Source organism: Bombus bifarius, unplaced genomic scaffold (assembly GCF_011952205.1).
Source record: "Bombus bifarius isolate JDL3187 unplaced genomic scaffold, Bbif_JDL3187 scf7180000009201, whole genome shotgun sequence".
NCBI classification, from domain to species: Eukaryota; Metazoa; Arthropoda; class Insecta; order Hymenoptera; family Apidae; genus Bombus; species Bombus bifarius.
Window position 1 is genome coordinate 305,949 of NW_022884966.1, and position 22,480 is coordinate 328,428.

A 22,480-nucleotide genomic window follows, 5' to 3' on the forward strand; every position below is an offset into this window, starting at 1 on the left:
ACTATTGTCTAAACCTTTTAACAAGTATGTATGGTGTTTCTCTGTTTTGGGTGTGTACGTGTAAAAGGTTATGTTAGCTGAGAGGAGTATTTGTTTTGCTTTGTGGAAATCAGGTAGGTTTTGGAGGTAGAGTGCATGTTTACCTGAGTGTATTCTTTTAATGTGGAACTGTTTGATGCCCGCTACTTTCTCTATAAGCGTTATCGTGTCCTTTGGGTTTTGTAGCGTTATGTTGATAGGCGGCGGTTTGGTTTCCCTTGTAGTGGATGGGGCGTTCGTACGCTCCTCTGCGGTGTATCTGGTGGGGCGTCCGTCCGGTGCTCGGTCCCCCCTTGGTGATGCTGGTGGCGCTGGGCATCCTGGGTTGTACGATGAGGTCTGTCGCCCCTGCGGTGTTGATTGTTTTGGTGGTATGGTGGGACTGTGTTTGCCCATTTTGCCAACGAGAACGAGTGCTTTCAACGCGGTTTGAGCGTTGGCTGAAACAAGTAGTTTTGTTATTCAATATTAATATACAGAAAACTATTTAAAAGGACATACGAATGTGTGTGGAGATGAACGTATTTGAATCCAGATGTCTAAAATTTTACCTGCCTCCGTTTTCAAATACTAGGTTTTGTCAAAAACAAAACACGCTTCTTGTTCACAACTGATCTCTGAGAACTCTTCATTTCTTTTTATCACCTCTCAATATCCCCACTACGGACGCGTTCATTAGACGTCCGCGACCATGGTCACGTACGCCTTCTTCAGAAGATTTGGTGGAAAAACCGTAGGGATATCGATGAGTCATTAGACCTGTCGGCACTTACGTTTCGTCAGTCTCTCGTAAACAGTCTATCAACGGTGGTATACTACGTACCGACGAAACCATTAGAAAGTTCCTTGCTGTTGGGTGTGTAACGTTAATCCACATCAGAGACCAGGCCACACATCGCGGGCAAGATGGCAGCCAGATGTCTGCACATCCTTGGCGCGTATCCTCAATAGTCTTAGGGACCCACCATGGGTCTTGGCATTTTCATAGTTAAGGTCCTTCAGACCATGCAAATATCTTTTGTTTCAGGTTTCCTTTCACATTTATTGTTTACTACGGGTCAACACCGGAAAGTTGGTTGGAAAGTTCGGTATCTTCCGTTAGCAACTTTCTCTCGAGGGCGCCTAAAACCCTTCCTCGACCACCAACCCTCTTATTATCCAATCGGAAGCGGTGTCTACTGCCCTCACTTCCCTAACCAAAATTGTCATCAACAAATCCGATAGTCCCGTGTCCTTAGACACACCCACCCTAGCTTTCCTCAGAAGCTATCTTTTTACCAAGTTTCTACCCTTAGATCAGTCGCGTACTTAACGTATCAGTGTAACTAGGTTTTACATAAAGTTGTTGAGTAAATTGTGATTTATGTGTGTTAATTCAGTGTGTATTCCATTGTGATTGCTGAATTCATAATAAAGTTTAATTAAAACAAAATTGATAGTTGTGTTACGACTCAGCTATTTTATTTTATCATCCAACCCTCAAGTTTACGTGACAAGTGCCGCTACAACATTTTTAATCTCGTTTTACATGGCGAATCACTCCAGTTCGACCTTTATCACGATTTTCAGTGCACTCTGTATATCGTACATTATACTGGTTGTTTCATGATAAGCAGAAAATATTTAAGGAATGAATTTAACTCCAAAGAAAAAAAAAAAAAGGTTGATACCGACATATATGCTATTTGATCTCGTTTAGGAGGTTTAACGGCTTCTATAGCCTATTATTTCGTGTCTGATTACCTTCACACGAGTTGCTCCAAATGACTTTCTTGTATTTCGACACATACATGGAGACATCCTGCCATCGATGTAATGACTCTTTCAATACTTTTTCATATTTCTTGAACTTGTTAAAAACGTTTATTCAATTTTCTTTTTTATTTTATTTATTAAAATTACAATCAATTCTCGCGTTGAGAATTTTCAGTAATTTTCATTCAATTTTCTGACGAAGTATTCCGATAATCGGTAGGAGTCTTGTATACAATAAATTTCAAGTAATTCCGCAAGAAAAAATCTAATTCATTTTCAGCATCCTTTATGAAAATAGTCAGAGACGAGATGGTAGAACACAGAATTCGCTACATCTCGTAAACGAGATAAAACAGAATATATGTTGATCTAAACTGTTTTTATTGTTTTCGGATACCAAATTTGTCTTTTAAATACTGATCACTTATTATAAAACACCCTGTATATTGCAAAAAGGTTTCTGCAAGTGTCTAAATATTTTCGTGAGCCGTTATGCATACACGAACAAAAACAGAGGTCTGTTAAATCGGCTTTCACAGGTAGTATATCAAATGAATATTTAAAACCATTTTCTCAAAACAAAGCGTTATACGCTAAAATTTTATTTTTCACTTATGATCTATTTTTTCACGACAAATAACCTTCATCCTGATCATATCGTGGCATTACGATTGCAGAAATACCTTCTATAAAGACAAATACGTTTTATTCATATTTGTGCGTACCTCCATTTTTCTGGCAAGCTGGAATTCATGTGCGCATATATACGTTTCGTAACTGCAACGGGTTTATCGCAAGCCCAGCTGGCGTGGTTCCATAAACTACGCTCGTAAAAACTATGCTGGTTTCCCCTGGTGAGCTTAAAACTGCTGCTGCAACGAGAAAGTATAAGCTTGGTCGGAAGGAATGGAATTAAGTTCTTCGATGTATACGTACGCATAGGTTAACTCAATCGGAAACGGTCCAGGATTCCTCCTCCCAGTAGCGCGTATGTGTATGTAGGTCAAAGGGGAATCATTCCTTTACATACTTTCCTCTCGAGGATACTTAATCGTGCTCCATCGATCCAGCCCGGTTCTCCTGCGAAAGCGACTCCAATAACTTCTTGAGTAGCTCATCTTTTGCCCGACATAATTATGTAGAGCTACATAGAATGGAGAGCTAGTGCGCCAATCCTTGTATCGTGCGAACTTTTAAAAGTTTGACACCCTTATTTCAGAGATTAAGATAAAGATCCTTTATAATTTGACTTTTCCTATTCGATCGCTGTTAATAATGTCCTTGATATTATACGTAGGTCAGTCAATAAATAACTTACTTCTTCCTTTAATTTCTAAAAAAGACTATTGGCTTCTGTACATTAACACTGGGTAGCACAGCGGTGCCTGGCGAAAGCCTGCGCGTGACGTCATCGGTAGTTGCAAGATGGCCATCGGTATTCGTGCACGTGCTTGACGTTTCCATGGTAAATATAGTTTATATAATTATTTGTAAGTGATTCAGCCTAAACAAAGGACAAACGTTAACACATTTTGTTATACGTTACCTGATGTGTGTGAGACCCAACAAAGACATTTAATTGTTACTAGATGATTGCATAGATGCAATATTGTTATTGGTAGTAGTACGTGCTAACTTGATCTATCTGATATTATACGTTAGATACGAAGCATTAAATAACAAATGCGTTCAAGTTTGAGATACGTGTTGTTGTATGATCCTTGTGGACAAATTCTATTGCCCAAAGTTCAGTAGCAATAATGGGGAAACTTATCTTACAATCCACGCTTATCACCATGTTATTTTCATGTTTGCTTGAATGAAGCAACACGTTTTTTTTTATTTATTTAATTTGTACTTTACAATTTATCCAGCTGGACATTTGGTAAATTTTTTTAACTTTATTACTAAATAACACGTGGATGACTACCTCCAGCAGGATATCATCTTTGAGTTTGTCTATTTTATTTCTTCAGTGAGGTTAATGGCATGTTTCCTTTTTAGTCTTCTTTTTATATGAGTTTTGTTTGCTTCAGCAGCCAGCTGGTTTGGATGTGTTGTCATTCTTTCCTTGTATTTTTCTGCGTATCTGCCGATTTCTTTTTTGATCATTGGTATTTTTAGATCTTTGCGTATATCCTTGTTTCTAACATACCATGGAATGTTGTCTCTTGTTTTGAGTATCTTCGGTTGTAATGACTCTAATTTATTTATGTGACTCATTGCTGCTGTCCCCCATAGTGGTATTCTGTATGCACAAATTGGTTTTATTATCGTTTTGTAAATATTTAGTTTATTTTCCATGCTGAGTTTATAGTTTCGACTAGTTAGCCAATACATCCATCTTGTTTTTACCTGTATTTTGTCTATAAGTGATTTAGTATATTGCTTCCATATAAGTTGTGTGTCTAAGTGGAGTCTTAGGTATTTAACGTACTTTGTTTGTGTTAAGTGCGTGCCCATTAGATATTTGATAGTTTCTGTTTTCATAGTGTAAATATGGTTGCATTTATTGAGGTTTGCTTTTATTTGTTTACCTTGCAGTCACTTTTATATTTGTGTGATATGTTCTTGTAGTAATGTGACTGGTGTTTATGGATTAGTGTGCCTGAGTAGTACAGCTGTGTCGTCCGCGAATGTCAGTATTTTGCTGTTGGTAATTGTTGGTATGTTGGCCGTGTATAGTATGTATAGTATTGGTCCTAAGATGCTTCCTTGCGGGACCCCTGCCTTGATGTCTTTAACTTCAGAGTATGTGTCCTTAATTTTTACTACGAAGGTTCTGCTGCTTAAGTAAGATTTTAATAAATGGTGTATCTGCTCCGGGTATTGTTTTCTGATTGATTGAAGTAAGCTTTCGTGGTTTATTTTGTCAAATGCTTTCTCGATGTCCATAAAGAGGGCTGTGCAGTATTGTTTGTTTTCTAATGCTAGTATTATTTCATTTGTGAGTCTATGCATTTGCTCTATCGTGGAGTGTTTGTTTCTGAATCCAAATTGGTGATCTGGTAATAATTTTTCCTTCTCTATTATTGGTTTTAAGCGGGCGTAAATTATTTTTTCTAGTATTTTTGAAAACACAGGAAGTAATGATATTGGCCTGTAAGATGTAATTTGATGTGGCCTGGTCTTTGCTTGGCTTAGGTAACATTATGATCTGTGCTAGTTTTCATAAATTAGGGAAGTATTGAATTCTTAAAATTGCATTGGATATTATTGTCATTAATCGTATTGCTTTTGGGGGAAGGTTTTTTAAGATTTTATTATCGATTAGGTTAATTTCTGGTGCTTTATTGTTTTTTGTTTTCTTGATTATGATTCTAATTTCTTGTGCTGCTGTATTAGGTATGGAGTAGTGCTTGTCAGTTGAGGTACTAGTATTTTATGCATCTATGTCTGAATGACATTTGGAGTTAATGTTGTTAACATTATATGGAGTAAATGTGTTACAAAGGTGGTTGGAAAATTCTTCAGCTCGCTCTTTGTTGCTTCTGGCACATGTGTTGTCTGTTTTTCTGATTGCTGGGATCAGTTTTATTGGCTTCTTTATTTTGTTTGTGGCTTTCCATAGAGAGTAGTTGGCATTTTCATTCGCAAAGAGTGTTTCTATGTATTTTGGGAATTCGTTATTATTATGATCTTTTATTTTACTCTTTATTTCCTTTGCGAGTTTGTTTAGATGTTTTCTGTTTTCATGTGTTCTATGTTTTTGCCATTTTGCTTTCGCTTTCCTTTTTTATCTGATCTTGTCAAGGATGTCTGTTGGAATTATTTTTGTTTGCCTGTTGTTTGGTTCATAATTAGTAGTTGCCCATACTGCTTTTTCTATAATTTCTGTCAGTGTTGTTACTGCCTGTTTGATGTGTTCAGGTGTTTAGTGAAATATTGTAGTTGATTTTGCCCTCGATTAGTTCTTTAAATGTTTATCATTTGGTGGTTTTATTGCAAAGCGACTTTGATTTGCTATAAAGTATTGGTTTGGTTGTGTATTCTATTATTACCGGTGTATGGTTGGAGCTAAGCTGAAGACTGAGCGTTGTCTTTAATGTGTTCGCGTTTAGTCCTTTTATAACTGCAAAATAAAGCAAGTCAGGTATTTTGTTTAGATCTGTTGGCCAGTATATTGGCCTACCTGTGGATAATATGCAGAGATTACTAGTTCTAATATATCTTGCTAGTGTTCTACCTCAAGGTGTGTTAATTCTTAAGCCCCATAACGTGTGCTTTGCATTGAAGTCTTCTGCTGTGATATATTTGTCACCTAAGGATTAAAAATACTGTTCCCATTTTTATAATGTCATTTTGTGTTGCGGTGGTGCATATACTGCTGACATCTGGAAGTAATTGCTGTTAGTTTGTATTGTAACGGTAGTTGCTTGAACGTGTTCCTGACCAATTTGACTATGTAAGTGGTGTTTGATATCGTTTCTTATTATCACTGCTACCTTTTTGTGTGCTTTTCCTAAGGGTGTCTGGTATCATAGATGGTGTAATATTGTATTTTCATATAGCTTTTTGGTGTAAAATGTGTTTCTGAAACAAGTAATATATCAATATTATTGTTATACAGAAATGTTTTAGTTTTAAGGGCCCGTTGTTGTTTAGACCATTGGAGTTCCAAGCTGCCATTTTCAGTGTGTCCATTTTTATCTTTTACTTAACATGTTTGTAAGTAGTTGTAGCATGACTGTAATTTGTTGTGTTTGTTGTCTGAGTACTGCATTTTGCTCACTTATCATTTTTGTTAGCATTTCAGTGTTTTTGATGGATTGCTTGAGCAGTTCCTTGATTTCTGTAGCATTGTTATTGTTGTTTTGGTTGTTTAAGGGTAGAGTTTTGTTAGTTACATCCTCTATCAGTGAACTGAAAGAATTTTGGAGTGGGATGTCTTGTAACCACTGTTGCTTTTCTGTATCTGAAATTTTCATAGCACTTGTGCCTGGTATTATTTTATGCTTTTTGTGAGCTGTTGCTACCTTCCAGTTTTCATCATTTCCTTTTGCAATGTTTCCACTTCTTTTATAGCTGAACTTTCCTGTTCTCTGTTGACTGGTTTAATAAAGTTTTTCTCGTTATGTTATTTCTATCGCATATTTTTATTGCTTTCATTATTTTTATATTTCATCTTCTTACTACATGTTTGCTTTTCATAGTATTCACAACTTTTGATTATTTAAATTGCATAAATATGAAGGTAAGTTAGGGACAAAAATGTAAGGCATTGTACTATTTTGTCAATTTATATTTAATATATAACATAAATAAAGTTTATTCTATATACATATATCGTTTTACACTGTTATTGTTTGTGGTCCAGTTGATTAGACTAAAATATTGATATTTAACATAATTTATCAATACAAACTTATCTCAGAAAATGTAAATATTTAAGAAAGTTGGTGAAAGAAAATCAGAGAACATATCTTTAAAACAGGGAAGGTACAAAAGATTTAGTAGCTTTGTTTAATTTTCAGTACTTTGTTGCATCTGTTATTATTTATCCGCCTTGGTAAAGATTTATATAACTTCTTAATCGTTTCTTGGATCTATTGGTGCCATTCATGTTCAATGCATTGTTTTATCTCGTCGATAGTTAGAAATTGTCGGTCGTTGGCATATACCGCAAGATATCCCCAAATATTTTCGATAATGTTGAGAGCCAGAGATCTTGCTGAGTAATTTAGAATTTGAACTTCTTTATTTGCGAAAAATGTTTTTGCTACTTTGGTCGTGTGAACGGAGGTATTGTCATGTTGAAATATGAAATTATTTCCAGCAATTCTTTACCCTCTTAACCCCTTGGCCTATAACCACGAGCGAGACTCGTGGTAAAGAATTTGTGCCATAAACGGAACCTACGAGTCTGACTCGTGGTAATTTACAAATTGCTAGTGATTCATTATCCACTTTGAAATAATAAATTGTTTTTGTTAACTGATCAATTGATCATGATTACGCCTTAGACGTCTTAAAACACTATTTGTCCTCAAACGTTGTTTATTATTTCACAATTCCTTTTGTAGCCCCTAAATATACATGTCATAAGTATACATTTTGCGTCAGTTCGGGCACACGGCTGAACAGATGAATGGGACGGCGCGCGACCGAACTTCTTGCTTACTATGGCCAAGGGGTTAATTAAGTTTGAATTTTTTTGACAACGCCCTAATAATTGAGTATTATAGAATATGATGAGCATACTTAACATAGTTGTGCAAAAGGACTGGATTGCACTAAGAGGAACGCTGAGCAGCCGCTGTGCCTTTGAGTACTACTATCGGCACTTCAGCATCTGTGGAGCTATTTTGCTTTCTAATATGATGAAGAAATATGTGATGCAACTTTTCTTGAGCGTTTCTTCAAGATAAAAGTCTGCTTTATCGTGTGGTATGATTTCACTTAACGCTAGACTCTTATGTTCTAAGATAAATTGAAAAATATCTGAACATTGGTGCAAAATCGGTATTCTTCCACTTTTAATCATAGTTTAAACATACATTCATAACGTATCGAAAACCGATAGCAGTGTATTCAGGAAAGTGTACAGAATCTTCCGACGTAAACAGAAATTGAACAACTGTTACAGCTATGCCACAAAATTTGTTTAAAGCTGAAAACTATGAATGGTTTTCAAAATCTCCAGAAACTAGATTTACTAGAGAAAAACGATCTGTAGATTTAAAATTAGCGCAAAAAACATTATGAAAACACTTAATAGCAATGGGAACATCGAGAAAAGTTGAAATTTGTTGGACAGTGTTATATTATACCTATACATGGCTAACAAATTGATTCTCCCATCTCAAGTGTCTTACATTTGCACCCATCACTCTTTAAAGAATTTTCTGATCGGCATATTCTGTATAAAGAATATCATCATTTAAAGAATAATGTCACCTAAAATCTCTCTCTCTCTCTCTCTCTCTCTCTTCATAATATTATTTATTAATATTTCTCTCTCTTTACTTTAAACTACCAGTATGATTACATATGAAATATGCCATCTAAACTTACTGTATTGAATTAACGATATCTTTGTATTCAAATCTATTTTTCCTAAAAACTAGGACAGTAATTGAAAAATTATAATTATAAAATTATACTTATATTTTTTATTTATAGGTATTAGTTTTGCAAGCAATCTATGTTTTACCATGTTTTACCGGACACCCTATGTAAGAATTATTCAATAAAATAATAAAATAACTTCCAGAAATAAAATAACATATACATGTCATTGAATCACGATAAATAATTATTAACTGAGAATATCGGTAATAGCTGAATAAATTTCTTATAAATTTCTTAATTTTGATGACTAACAATTACATTGTCATAGAAAACTATGATCACCGAGCTATTTATCATTTCACCAAAAATTGTTTATACATATAACACAATCTTACCCTATATGCAATTGGTAATTATTTAGTGGTTAGGCCTCCTCGCAGATTTCGATTCCCTTAAAATTTTAAAAACGTTGCAATTGATCAGAATCGCGAAGAGAAAATTTAAGATTGCGTTTTACGACTTTCTTTATCTGGGCCTGTTATGAAAATTTAAACACAGTTTGAAAATTTATGTCAGGTGTATACATATATGCTGAAAATTTTATCGAAATCGATTGTTCGATAAGTGGCGAAAATCTGCGATTTTTACCACTTTTAACCATTTGTAGCTTATAGCAACGTTAATCGATTTCGATGAAATTTTTAATGTATATATAACTGGCATAAATCTTCAAAATGTGTTGTTTAAATTTCCATTACACATCCAGATGAAAAAATAGATCTTTGAAATAGTTGATGAGAGATTTGATAAAAAGTGCTTTTTTTTGACTGATATTGTTCTTAGCAATTGCGACCAATTGCGACTTGAAAAATTTTTTTTATACGTCATCTAGTAAACTATTTCTTCTAATTTCTTAAAAAAAAGCTCAAATTGTTTGGTTCAATTTTAAAAAAGCTACCCTTAGGTGTCCGAATATCAATAGGAATAACTGTATCTTGGAAATTAAAGCAGGGCGGCTATTATTTGCACTGGAAAAAGTTGTTCAAAATGATTACATTGACAATGTATTTCAAGGGCATCGAAATCAGCGAGAAGACAGAACTTCTAAACGATTAACATGTAATTTTGTTTACTAGAAAAGATAAGTGCATATTGCAAATAATTTAAACAAAATTGCATCAAGCAGATGAAATCGCACGAAAAGTTGTTCACCGCATTTACATAACATTGGAACAGAAATAGGGATCGGAATTATTGAGCGAAGGCAGTCATTGATGTTGGGATAGAGAAATTTCCTGAGCGTACGATACGCAAACGAAAATAATCGACACGGTTGAAATCATTGGTGATTATCGTTTCCAACCGAGATACAGCTGCGTTTCTATGGAGCGGCAATCAGGAAGATTAAACAGTGAAACGAGAACTGTCGGCTTCACCGAAATGCAAATTTGGTCACATCAAATTAAACTGACCACCACGAAGGCGCCAGTCGTGCACTCTCGCAGTGGAAATGTCAATCGAAATGCTCGAAACATGTTTTCAGAGACAATTAAACGTTGAAAGGATGAACTATGACATCGAGAATTATTTGCCATTTTGTATTGTATATTGTATATACATACACAGATATGTTATATATACACTACGGATCATAAATATTGTGATATCTGTTAATTTTACATAAAATGTGATAATCGACTGACATTACCAGAAAAATGGTTAATCGGACAGAATTAAAAACAGAGTAAGAAGCGTAAACATTGCCTCTATAATTTCCTGCTTTTTAAAGCTAATCAGTATACGATAAAAAGATTTGTACGATCATTTTGAGACCACAGTTATGAGGTCCTGTAATCAATTTTTCATACAAATTCTTTCCAGTTGCTCTAATTCACGAAATTTTACTTCTGTATATAAAAATCCAGAAGCAAATTGCAAATAACATAGAAATAAATCATAGATTGGTAGCCGTAGAGCACCATGGAATGCAATGCATGGAATCCATTTAAAATATAATGCAAAAAGGAGAAGTATACTTCCTTTATTTTAATCTTAAATATTCGGTATTTCCATACATTTTTGGAACTTGAAATAAATGAAATAAATAAAATGAGTAAATACACAAATCAGATAATAATTTTCCCACGATTCTCAGGTTTACCTCACTTTTCATAAATATTCTAATATTTAGGAACAGTGTAAGTATCTAAGTAATAAAAGCAAAACGGCACAAAATAAATAAAGTTTATAGATTTGTATGAAATACGTTTAATGTGCGAGCGCGTCTTTAGGAAGAGTTACAGCAGCACGCTTTGTATTACTGAAGTATGGTTGAACATTGAACAGGGATCACATTGTCAGAGACACGTTCCCACGTGTCTGCTACTACAATTAAACGTGCGCAACCGCCTATTTATTTAGTCCCTCCGAAAACCACAACACAGGATCACGCAAAATCAAAAGAAATTTTAAATCGACCACTGCCTCAGATTAACGACATTACGACGCTGAAAGCAGTGAAAGACAAATTTAATACGTACTTTTTGCAAAACAAGAATATTCGAAAGAGAATTTTCGAAAGATTTAACTCAAGAGTATACCGATGGACAAAAATGTTGATTCATCTGTTACGGCGAATTCGTCTGACACGTTAGACGAAACGTGCGATTACGGCACTCGTTAAAAGTAAATCTAATTTGTGCTCGTATTATCATTAGCGTGAGCAATATAGAAACGTCAGAGCGTTCAAATCTAACACTCGATTTGATCGCGGAGAAAACGACACGCTTGCTATGCAAGGAGATAATAAATCACAATTAGACCAACCGTGTGTATAAACAAATTGAGACTTCTTAAAGCATTTCCAAGAATAAGAAGCCGCAAAAGAAAAGGACCTGTACGCAGAAAAGAAAGAACAGTGCGCAATGCAACCGATGTGATCTTCATAGACGTTCGGATTCGAATAGCTGCCCTGCGCTTCGACGAACTTGTCACAAATGCAAGAAAATCGGATATTGGGATCGAGTGTGTAAATCGAATAGCGTTCAACGATTGGAGAAAGATGTTCGCGACGCGGTGTTTTTAGGATCGATAAGTGGAGATGCGTCAGCTGGAAAATGCGATTTTTTAATTAACTTGGGAATATTGGATTTTGCCGAAAATGCATATTCTTCTATGGATATTTTATAGATATTTTACAGATATAGATTGACGTAGAGTTATTTACGGGGCAAATGGTAAGAAACTATTAGTTGATGTTTCCCCAACCTTAATTTTGCGAGAAATTCTGTCGTTGGTAAATTCAAAGTTTGTCTCTTGCAAAATCTACTCGAAAACCCCGAAATGCGAAAATTGAAGTTAGAAAAGGAGGTAAATAATCTTTGAACAGTTGATTCTGCAAGTGCGAAAATAATTCGCGAGTTTGATCAAGGTCTTAGTGGTCTTGATCAATTCAAAGAAGAACTAAATCTATTTAAGAGAGAGTATTGAATCTTTTTCTTAATCCACTCCGCATGCCAGTAAAGTAGCCATATATACCGTTATTTCCGAAACTAAAAGAAGAACTAGATGTTATTAAATAGGTTTGGGAGTTTGATATTTAATTGATCCACACAGATTCAGTTTTTACGTTCTGTATTTCACCTTCCCTTTGAAACTTTGGGAAAATCCCTTAACACTGTAATCTAGATTTTACCATAGCCGTAATTAAGCAATTGTCGTCATTCATGTTGTTAAATATAGGTTTGGGGTTGATATTTAATAGATTCACACAGATTGAATTTTACTTTCTATATTTCACCACCTCGTACAACCGTCTGAACACACCGGATACACTTAGATAATTAACACGTGGTCGACGCCTAAGCAAAGAAGCGTCGTTAGGAGTTGTACCAACTTATCTTGTAGGAACTAGTGATCATACCAACTTAATATTTCTCAACACTAGATAAGTTTATTAGGCAGAGGGTGATAAAACTGGCAAGTTGTCCGGCGGATGATGTAACCCGATGGCAGTCGTAAAAAGAACACCGACGAAATTCATTCCTGCGATTACACAAAGCTTAATAGTAACGCGATTCACCCGTTACCTAAGGTAGATGACATTAACACTAAACCTATCAACACATCGTGTATACCTATTCATACCATGTGCGGTCAAAATGACCGTTGACTAAAGAAGTAATAGTTTTTATGATTTAACTTAGATAATGGTTAATCTATAACTAAATATATGTCGGGTTTACGTTAGAATTAGGGTTAGGGGCGTGAAACGAATCTTCGTTTGGGTTACACGTTGTCGTTATGCAATAGAGAAGACATTGACTAGTGCAAATACGATTATTATAGAACCGGACAAGTAACCGCGGTAGTTAGGTACTCGAGAAACTTAATGACAATGATCCTAGGTTCAATAACGAATCCGCGGTCGACGGGATGATAGATGAACGTACTCACAAAATCTAAGTCGGACGCGTAATATTCACTGATCGTAAAGAGTTACTCCTTTCATCAATGAGATCGCGAGCGAGAATGCCTTTCCCGTCCCGATGATGCCACAGAGGAAAACTATAATGGGGTGTGTCTAAGGATACGAGATCATCGGATTCGTAGAGAAAAGCCTTCGTTCAGAAAGTAAGGGAAATTGACGTTGCTGCTAATTGGTCAATCTCCATATCGGTGGTTAGAAAAAAATGCTAGCCGCCCTCGAGGGAAAGTTGCTAGTGGGAGACGCCGCTCGTTGAAAAATATGTCTCCCCTATCTTCCCGTAGTTGGGACAAAGACTGTTTGTCTGTTTGAAGGACTTTAGTTAACTAAACCTTAAGATTTATAACGGGCCCTCGGGCTAGCCGAACATGTACTGCGGAGACGCATCGACATCTGGCAATCATCTTACTCGAAGAATAGGGTCTGCGTGTGGCGAGCCAGGGGACAGAAACCGTTGGAATGTTTACTGTCGCGTGTCGCCACGAATATTTCTTTTAAGGAGAGCTATAGAATTACTCCATACCTTTGTTAGGCAAAGCGTTCATCCCGTGACCGCGGCTACGTTCGGCGACTGACTGTCGCCTCGAGCCCAAGCTCATTATCACAACTCTCGAACAATTACAATCGGATTGAATAACTACAATTGTTCGATTACAGCTATAGTAGACTCTAGGTTACAATGTTGCGGGATTATCCAAAATTCCAAAGGCTCCGGTGTTCTTTCATCTCCGACATATATATAAAATAATTAATTTTCATAAAATTTTGTCCAAATTTATTTTTGTTTAATTTCAATTATAGACTTAAATAGAATTTTTTTACATTTTTATTTATATAGAGATATATCTTATTCAACTTCGCTGCATTTTTTACAAATTATCTTATTAGCAAACGTACATTTGCCGCATAAATATTTCCCGAGTCTTAAACAAATTTTCATAATATTGTAACCTTTACAATTTTTTACTTGACAAGATTTTTGCAGTAATAAATCTGAACTTGTTGATAGTTTTATTGCATGGTTTTTTCCCGTGATTCTTTATATAAAAGTAATGTATGCACCAGGTTTATAACAATTTTGTGAATTCTCTGTAAATTGGCCCCGTACTGTAGATACTATTACAAATTTATTGGCTCGTAAACGTTGGCTTCTTTCGCTCTTCTTATCAAATCGTATAAATCTCATAATTTCAGCAAAGTCATTCCTGCTCATTGTTTTTGAAAAAAAATGCAGGTCTCCAAATTTTATTCCACAAATATGAGGCATCTAAATTTTTTTCCTGATATGCATCGCGGGCATATAGCAGAGCAATGAATGCATCTAGTTTTGTTGCATCTTTTATAGTTCCCTGTTAGTCCCAAATACTCTAAATGCTTCTTCTTCCGTACATTTTATTATATGATCCCTTATACGGTGATCAATGAGGAAGTAAAATGTGTATTATGTATGTATGATGTCCTGGCAGGTTTGGAACTTGCATCTATTTCTTTCCAAACTGTCCCATCGGGCGCAGTTTCGATACATTGTTTCTTTAAATCAGTCTCACTCTCTGCTGTCAACAATTTCTTTCTTTTTTGCTCTGGACGTGAACGCTTATTTATAAATAATATTCAACTCTGTTTAGGTTGTAAATAGCTTTTTATGTGTTTCCATGCCGTTTTCAGTTGCTGAAGTTTCTTGTTCATCGCACACTGAACAATCTTCTATGTCTATAATTTTATTTTTAATTTTTTTTTAAAAGTCTTGATATTTCTCACGGAACTTTCCAACGGTTTCGCGACACAAAGCGCTATACCTTCAAAGCGTAAGGCCGACATGCCTAATGTACCATTGATATCCCTACGGTTCTTTCGCCGAATATTCGGAAGAATGCATACGCGGCAACTGTCGCGGACATCTAATAAACGCGTGCGTAGTAGGGATATCGAAGGGCAACAAAGAAAAGAATCCGTTTGGTTTCGAACAATAGATTCTGCCTCGAGCTGCAAAGTACGAAAGGTTTAGCGTCATAGCGAAGCAAACACAATTCGAGATACGTGATTATTAACTCTTGATTATTAATCGTTGATCGTTAATTGTTGATTGTTGATTGTTAATAGTTTAATAAACTTTTTTTGTTGAACATCGAGAGTAGTTATTGTTGGCACCTTCACCAACAACCACCTCATAAATATTTGTCACAGAATACTATGTACGGAATATAAAATTATTGTCAAATTTGATATGCTTTACTTTTCCTTTTATAACAATTTTACACAAAACGCTCTGATATGCTTTCTGTCTCAGTTTTAGAGATAACAAGTTTAGATGTCGACTGATTGACTAACAAACTGAGATGTATTCTAGTCGAAAGGACAATAACAAGTAAGAATATGGTCTGTGACTGCGATGTTTACACGAAAATATTGATGAGTATTGGCTGTTCTCCACCGACGGTTATTCGAGGGTGGAGTTGGGAAAGTTTCTCCCGTGTTTTATTGCAATGAGCAATAACCCTAAGAAACTTGTCGATTTTTAAAATGTTTGCAGCAATGGGCTGAAAACAATGCTAAATTTTATGGTGATTCCTTAGGATTATTATAGACCTGAGTTATGTTTTATGAGAAGATTACGGATGTAACAGCTGTTATTATTTGTTATTATTGATTTTGTTTGTCATTTGACCTTGAGATATCCTTTCTTTGTATTGATTGCATTTATTTTAAGAATAACGAAAATATTTTGTCGGGCTGTCAAATTGGTAGCTCGCGGTAGGCAAGGCAGAATACAAATTTTTCTTAGAAAATAAAAGAGCAAATTAAAAGTAAATACCGAAAAATACATTGTGTACATGTTTTAGGAAAAGTCAAAAATTATGAAGCGATATGATAACGTTTAAATATGGTTAAATTTTTAGGTTAAATAAGTTCGAGAGCGGTCAATTTGACCGGCGCTAGTAGGTTTAGTGTTAAAAGAGGCGAAAATATTTTCTAGATTGGATGCAAATGCGGGGCACCACCACATTAAGCTAGATAAGAAAAGTCAACTTTTAAGTATGTTCGTAACTTTCCTTTGCAGGTACATGTTTACCGTTTGGCAGAAGCTGCCTATCACATTATTTTTCAAAAATGTGTTCAGGTTTGTCTTCAACCATATTGAATGTAGACAACAAGACCTTAAAAATCGTTTTCGCACGTTTGCAAAAAGGAGTCATTCTAAACAAAAATAAATTTTCGCTTGTGAAATCGATCGAATGGTCGAACATTATCGATATTCTGCCGGAGCGCGTGTCACGCAGGAGACACAAGAAATCACGAAAATGATAGATCGTCAGTGATCTCTTTGCGTCGCAATATGATTGATAATAATTTTCCGGCCTGGATTCTCCGTTGTTTGGTTTACTCGAGGTGGGGTCGTTCCTTGGTTGCCGAATGGGAAATTTCGAGAGTAGCACATCTCGGCTGTGTGTCCGATTCGTGAGCACTTGGAACAATTTAATTTCATTCGGTCACTTGATGGTTGGCTAAAAGTTTGTGGCTGTAGATTGGTAGTACTCCGTTTAAATACGTGCGTAGTGTTATTAGATTGATTTTTTGGGCGGTGGGAGACACGATTTGCTTCTCGTAACCATTGTTCTTTATCGGCTGCTAATTGTTGGGCGAGGTTCAGGTTATTCGGATCGCTAGCTAATAACACCTGTCCTATTTCGTATCGTAAATTGAGCAAATATGTCTTTACTGCTTCGCGTTCTTCAATATCCAAAGCTACGCGTCGTTCAGTCGGCTCGCGGTTTTCGTGTTGAACTGCATAATTTAATTCATTGAGCTGTCGTCGAAATCTGGAGTTGAAAGATTGTACGCTTTCTGTTGTTCCTTGTTTTAAATTTTTCAATTTGTTCCTGCAGTAGTTGGTACTAATTGCTAGTGGTTGGTACTAATACGTATTGTCTTAGACATGAATATGTCTTCAAACGAATTAATCTTTATACTTAATTCTTATATTCCTTTTCGCGTTATCGGTCATCTTTTCAGTAAGTATAAGATCTAATAGGAAGTCTCTAGCACTTGCCTTTGCACTTGGCTCTTGCTTTGGGGAGTGATAAAATCTTCAACACCTACGTCGTCTCGACCCCGTAGTGTCTCAATAGTACGTATGGCCTCTCCTGCTTGGAGGCCTTGTTGTTTGCCGCAGTCGTTTCTTTGTCTAATCGTGACGTGACTAATTCGTGGTCTTTGTAAAGCGTCTGGTCCGTCGGTTCCGTCGTCTGTCACGTTCTCGGCACCGGTTTTTAAGTGGGTGCTGATCTGTGGCTGGTGGGTTTCAGTGTCGTATTTCACTCCTATAGTTTTTGCAAGGTTACGTATGAGGTGGATAGGAGGATGATAGTTGTTAGATGATAGTACTAATGCTCGTGTAGAGGCCGAGATAGGTTCTGCTGCGGGTGTAGATGTCGCTGCTGGGGTACTTTGTATTTTCTTCTTATTTAGATATCGTGGAAGAAAAATCGGACTACGAGCGCCAGGACTTGAATCTGGGTCCCGAACATTCGTAACCTAAGGCGCTAACCACTGCGCTGCCGTTGTCCGGTGTTAGCTGGTGTCGAGTGGTGGTAATTGTGCTGTCGTATGCCGCCACACGTATTTCCTTGGCCCGGTTTTTATCACTAGTTTCCGTAAATTCTTTTATTTTGTTAATGTTTTGCTCAATATTGCTTCTAAAGTTTCTAAATTCGTGAGCTAGACTTTGAAGTTGTTCGAAAATAGTAGCAATTAGTTCGTTTTGCTTTGCCGTACTCTTGTCAGTTGGATTCATGTTGATAGATACGATACTTTCAGCAGAAGAAGAGTTACTATCTTCAGAACGTATTTCGGGTCTACTGATTCGATAATGTTTGAAAGCCAGCTTACCGGGATTCTTTGTGGATCCTTCTTTTGATCAAGGAGGTGGCCGTGGTCCTTCGCTGTAGAATCCGTAGAGTTCCCGTTGAAGTTTCCTCTTGATGCGTTGAATGGATCCTGGCAAGGATCGCTAATTTTGTCACGTAGGAGACACAAGAAATTACGAAAATGATAGATCGCTGGTGATCTTGTGATATCAACCACATCTTAATCTACACCAGAGATAAGGCACACCTTATCGTCATAGCCTACACCGAGGCTGTGACACACTTTAATCCACATCAGAGGTAAAACATCGACCCCCGAGCTTCGGACTCTTTTGTACACGTCACCACCCTATCCTCATAGCCTACACCGAGGCTATGACACTCTTTAGTCTACATCATAGATAAGACATCGACCTCCTACCTTCGGACACTTTTGCACATCATAACCTACACCGAGCCCCTCAACATCCCCAAACCAAAACTATATAAGCCGAGACTTCAGCTAGCTCGAGCAGTTCTTGTTCAGCCTTTGTCTGATTTAGTATTATTCTACCTCTGTAAAACCATTGTATTTATAATAAAGTTTGATAAAAGAAAGTTAATAATTGGGTTGCGGCTCAACCTTCTTTTTTTTATAATCTAAGTCTCAAGTTTACGTGACAATCTCCTCGCGTCGCAGTTCGAACGTTTCACAAGTAAGATGAAGAAATTGAACTTTGTATATGGTAATAGAATTTATTATGCAAATCCAACAGAGTGACGGTTCAAAATCTTACAATAGAATGATGTCGAGCGCATATTTTCCGGTACTATTTGGTTATTGTTTCGCTGGCTGTGGCATGGATGTTTAGCCTATCCTATTACTGTTTCTGAGCGTGTGACTTTCTTGAGCGTATCAGCAAATACATCGGCAACTACATCGGCAAATAGAATACCGAATAAATCGTAAATCCTCAAACAGCTTATTTCTTCCCTAACAGATAACGTTCGTTTCGTGTGGCCTGAAGTTCAAAAACGAGTGTTCGAAGAGATACAGAATTGTGTAAAAAGAACATTAACTCTAGCACATTTTGACTTTTCCAGAAATATTATAATTTAAGCAGATGCATCGAGTTATATTGTAGGCAAAGCTCTGCTGCAAGAAGACGAAAACAAAAGTCGGAAGGTTGTGATGTATGCTTCAAAAACGTTGATCTCGCGCGAGGGAAAATACAGCCAAATTGAAAAAGAAACTCTGACTTCCATTTGCTATCGAGCGTTTTAAAGAATATATGAGTACTTTAACCGTTTGAGTCCTAAGCAACGCGATCGCGCTGTTTAGATTTTGTGTCGAAAAGTTTCAGTACATTTGAACGCTACGGGCGATTAATGATATTTTGTATTTCATTGTTGTCTTTTCAATAATTTTTGTTGAACAAAACTTGAAATATTTATAAACTAATAGTACGCATATAAAATAATATAAATGTATTTCATAAAGTAACAAATATCATGAGCCGAAAATATTGTGCGGTTTGTTTCTCTTCGCAATCGATTGCGACAAGCGCTATCGCGCTGTTCGGGATTTTTCGACCCTGTTTTTTCAGTGACCCCTGGGACTCAAACGGTTAACGTTACATTGTAAACCGCTGTTGCAGACAGTTTCAGACGAAACCGTCAGCCATCGTTCATACCCAAATCGCGTAGATTACGCATACGTTTAATACGGTGCTGTTATAAAGTGACCTATATTCTGAGGCAACAGTTAGTTCTCGTGGACTCTTTGCCCAGTATAAAACTCTCTAAACTCTAGGCCAAAGTGAGAATAATGCCGATAGTTGGCGTAAGAAAAAGAGTTTGTTAAGTAGAATCAACAGCGAGCAAGAAGCTGTACATTGTACACAAGGTGTATCGTGTAGATGCTTTCTCAGCAGAAAGCGTTCGTACCGAAACTTCATACTAATGTTCTGTCATTGCGAAAGAAGGTCTTTTGAATGTTCTCTATGGAGTCTTTTAGGTAGATTAACTGTGTACACATACTTGGCCGAGTTATTGGGATGATTCGCTAGTCTGGATTTATATCTTCTTCTTGGGCTATTTCTTCGGCTATTGTTGGCATTTCTAAGTCCTTTATAAGCTCGTTATTGCGTACGTATCGCGGTGCGTTACTTATATTTGTTAGGATTATGGATCATAGTGCTTCGAACTTAGCAATGTGATCTTTTGCAGCCATAAACAACTTGTTTTCTATATTTAGTTTAGGGTATGAAGGGATTGCAAGGGCTTGTTGCTATTACACAATAATTCTGTGATATGTCTTTACTTCGATAGCGGATAACATATTTTCTTCCGGGCATACACGATCGTAATTTCTTACTAATTATCGCCTCGCAGTTTTTCGCTTTCTTCAAGATTCGAAGGCACTCCTTTTTTTATTTAATTGACTAACTCCCATTCTGGCTCAGCTAATTAGGTATTTGTTTATCACTCTTATCACACTTTTTTCTTAGTACGTTTCAAAATCAGAGTGCTGCTTGGCGGGAAATTTGCAGATGTACACTCGGTGACGCCGTGGGATTTCTTCCGGGCTCGAGCCACTTGACGTAGTTTGCTCTGGTCAGCGGACCAGTAGGGTCCTTAGGGTCATCGACAAGTAGGGTCTTTAGAAACTCGGAATTTATGACTCTTGCAAACACTATCGAGGCTAGTAACAAAACTTGATCGGAAAAATGCATACGCGCAAAAGTAATGAAAGCGACAGATAAAAAATAGCTCCCTCGAAAATAGCTTTGCTGGCGCCTGTGTCATAAATTGTACCGATCATTGGTACACAAAAGATATTTGCTTGTGCATGTCCTTGGTCATCACAGGTATTTCCCAAAGAGTCAGTATAAATTTTTTCTTTTGATAGTTTGATCTGCAGGTTGATCTATAAAGCAATGTTCACTAGATTTGATATTCCAGAAGTCTCGAAAACCGACAGCAGTAAGCAATTTTTAACCGATCTTGGTCGGTTTGCGAGTGATTTAGACTTTGAACAAGTTTATCAACAACGTAGCAAGTTTCCAAGATTCTCGTAGAGCAATGGCGTTGCCAAAGCAGCGGCGGAGATTGCTAAAAGCATCATAAAAAATGCGAAGGTATTAGGGTAGGACTTTTATCTTCCATAAAAACGCCACTAGAACTCTTATTCGTCTGCACAGTTAATAATTCGAGAAGAAGTCGGTCTCATATTCCTATTTTTCCGAAAAACTCGGGCTCTTTCGTAGAACACGATAAAGTAGCTCTCAAAGAAAATATGAGAAAAGAGGTGCAGGGGAAATTGTACGATAAGCGACACCGTTTGAAGAAGCTACCCGAATCGAGTAAAGACGACAAAGACTGAGTGGTAGACATGAGATTGTATGGCGAAGATGTATATCAGGATAATAATCCTAATCCGTATATAACCAGAACGGAAGAAAGTAACACAGTTCGACGAAATGGATGACTCGTTGTTCTTGCTGCTTACCAACACGATCTGGAGCAATGTGATTGTGCACGAATAATTCGTAATCTTATGCAAACCAGCGCACCGTGCAAAATGGAAAGCAATGTAAATCGTCTGCAGTCAGGCATCTCCAGACATTGCGAATCAGCGATCAGCGGAAGCTGAGCCAACTCCACCGAGTATAAACAATGCATCGATCGTAACCGACAACCGAGCTAAGAACAGCGAAACCCATCGCGAGTGCAGCGATGATGTTGCAGGTGATAAGCTCAATGGCGAAGAAAAATTTACTTCTTTTGTATAATCGTGCAACTCCTATTTATATACCTTCAAATAAACGAAAGAAACTGCGCTCTGGCTGATTAGCCTATGGCTGAATCACGATCATATAAGCAGGTCTCGATATTCATATACCGAAGCTTAGGGAAAACCATTAAAAAATTGAGTCGTGGCTAGTTGTGAAAAATCAACATGGAAGACAAAGATGTCTCAGACAGAGACACTCTACTCTGTCTATATCGCAAGAACGCAAAATTTGTTGTCTTCCAGGTTGATTTTTTACAATTAGTGACGACCCAATTTCTGGACGGCTTTTCCTAGCGAGTATTGAGACCTGTTTATACAGGGTGGTTGGTAACTGGTGGTACAAGCGGAAAGGGGGTGATTCTACGCGAAAAAAGAACCCGAAAATATAGAATAAAAAATTTTTTTTCTAATTTTTTTTTTAATTTTTTCATCGAGACAACGTTCTACAGTGAAATCCGTTATAACGTACCGCACGCGTACCGAGCGAAAATTCAAAGTCAATTTTCTTGAAAACAAAGCCTCAAACGAAAAATTGTTATTCTATATTTT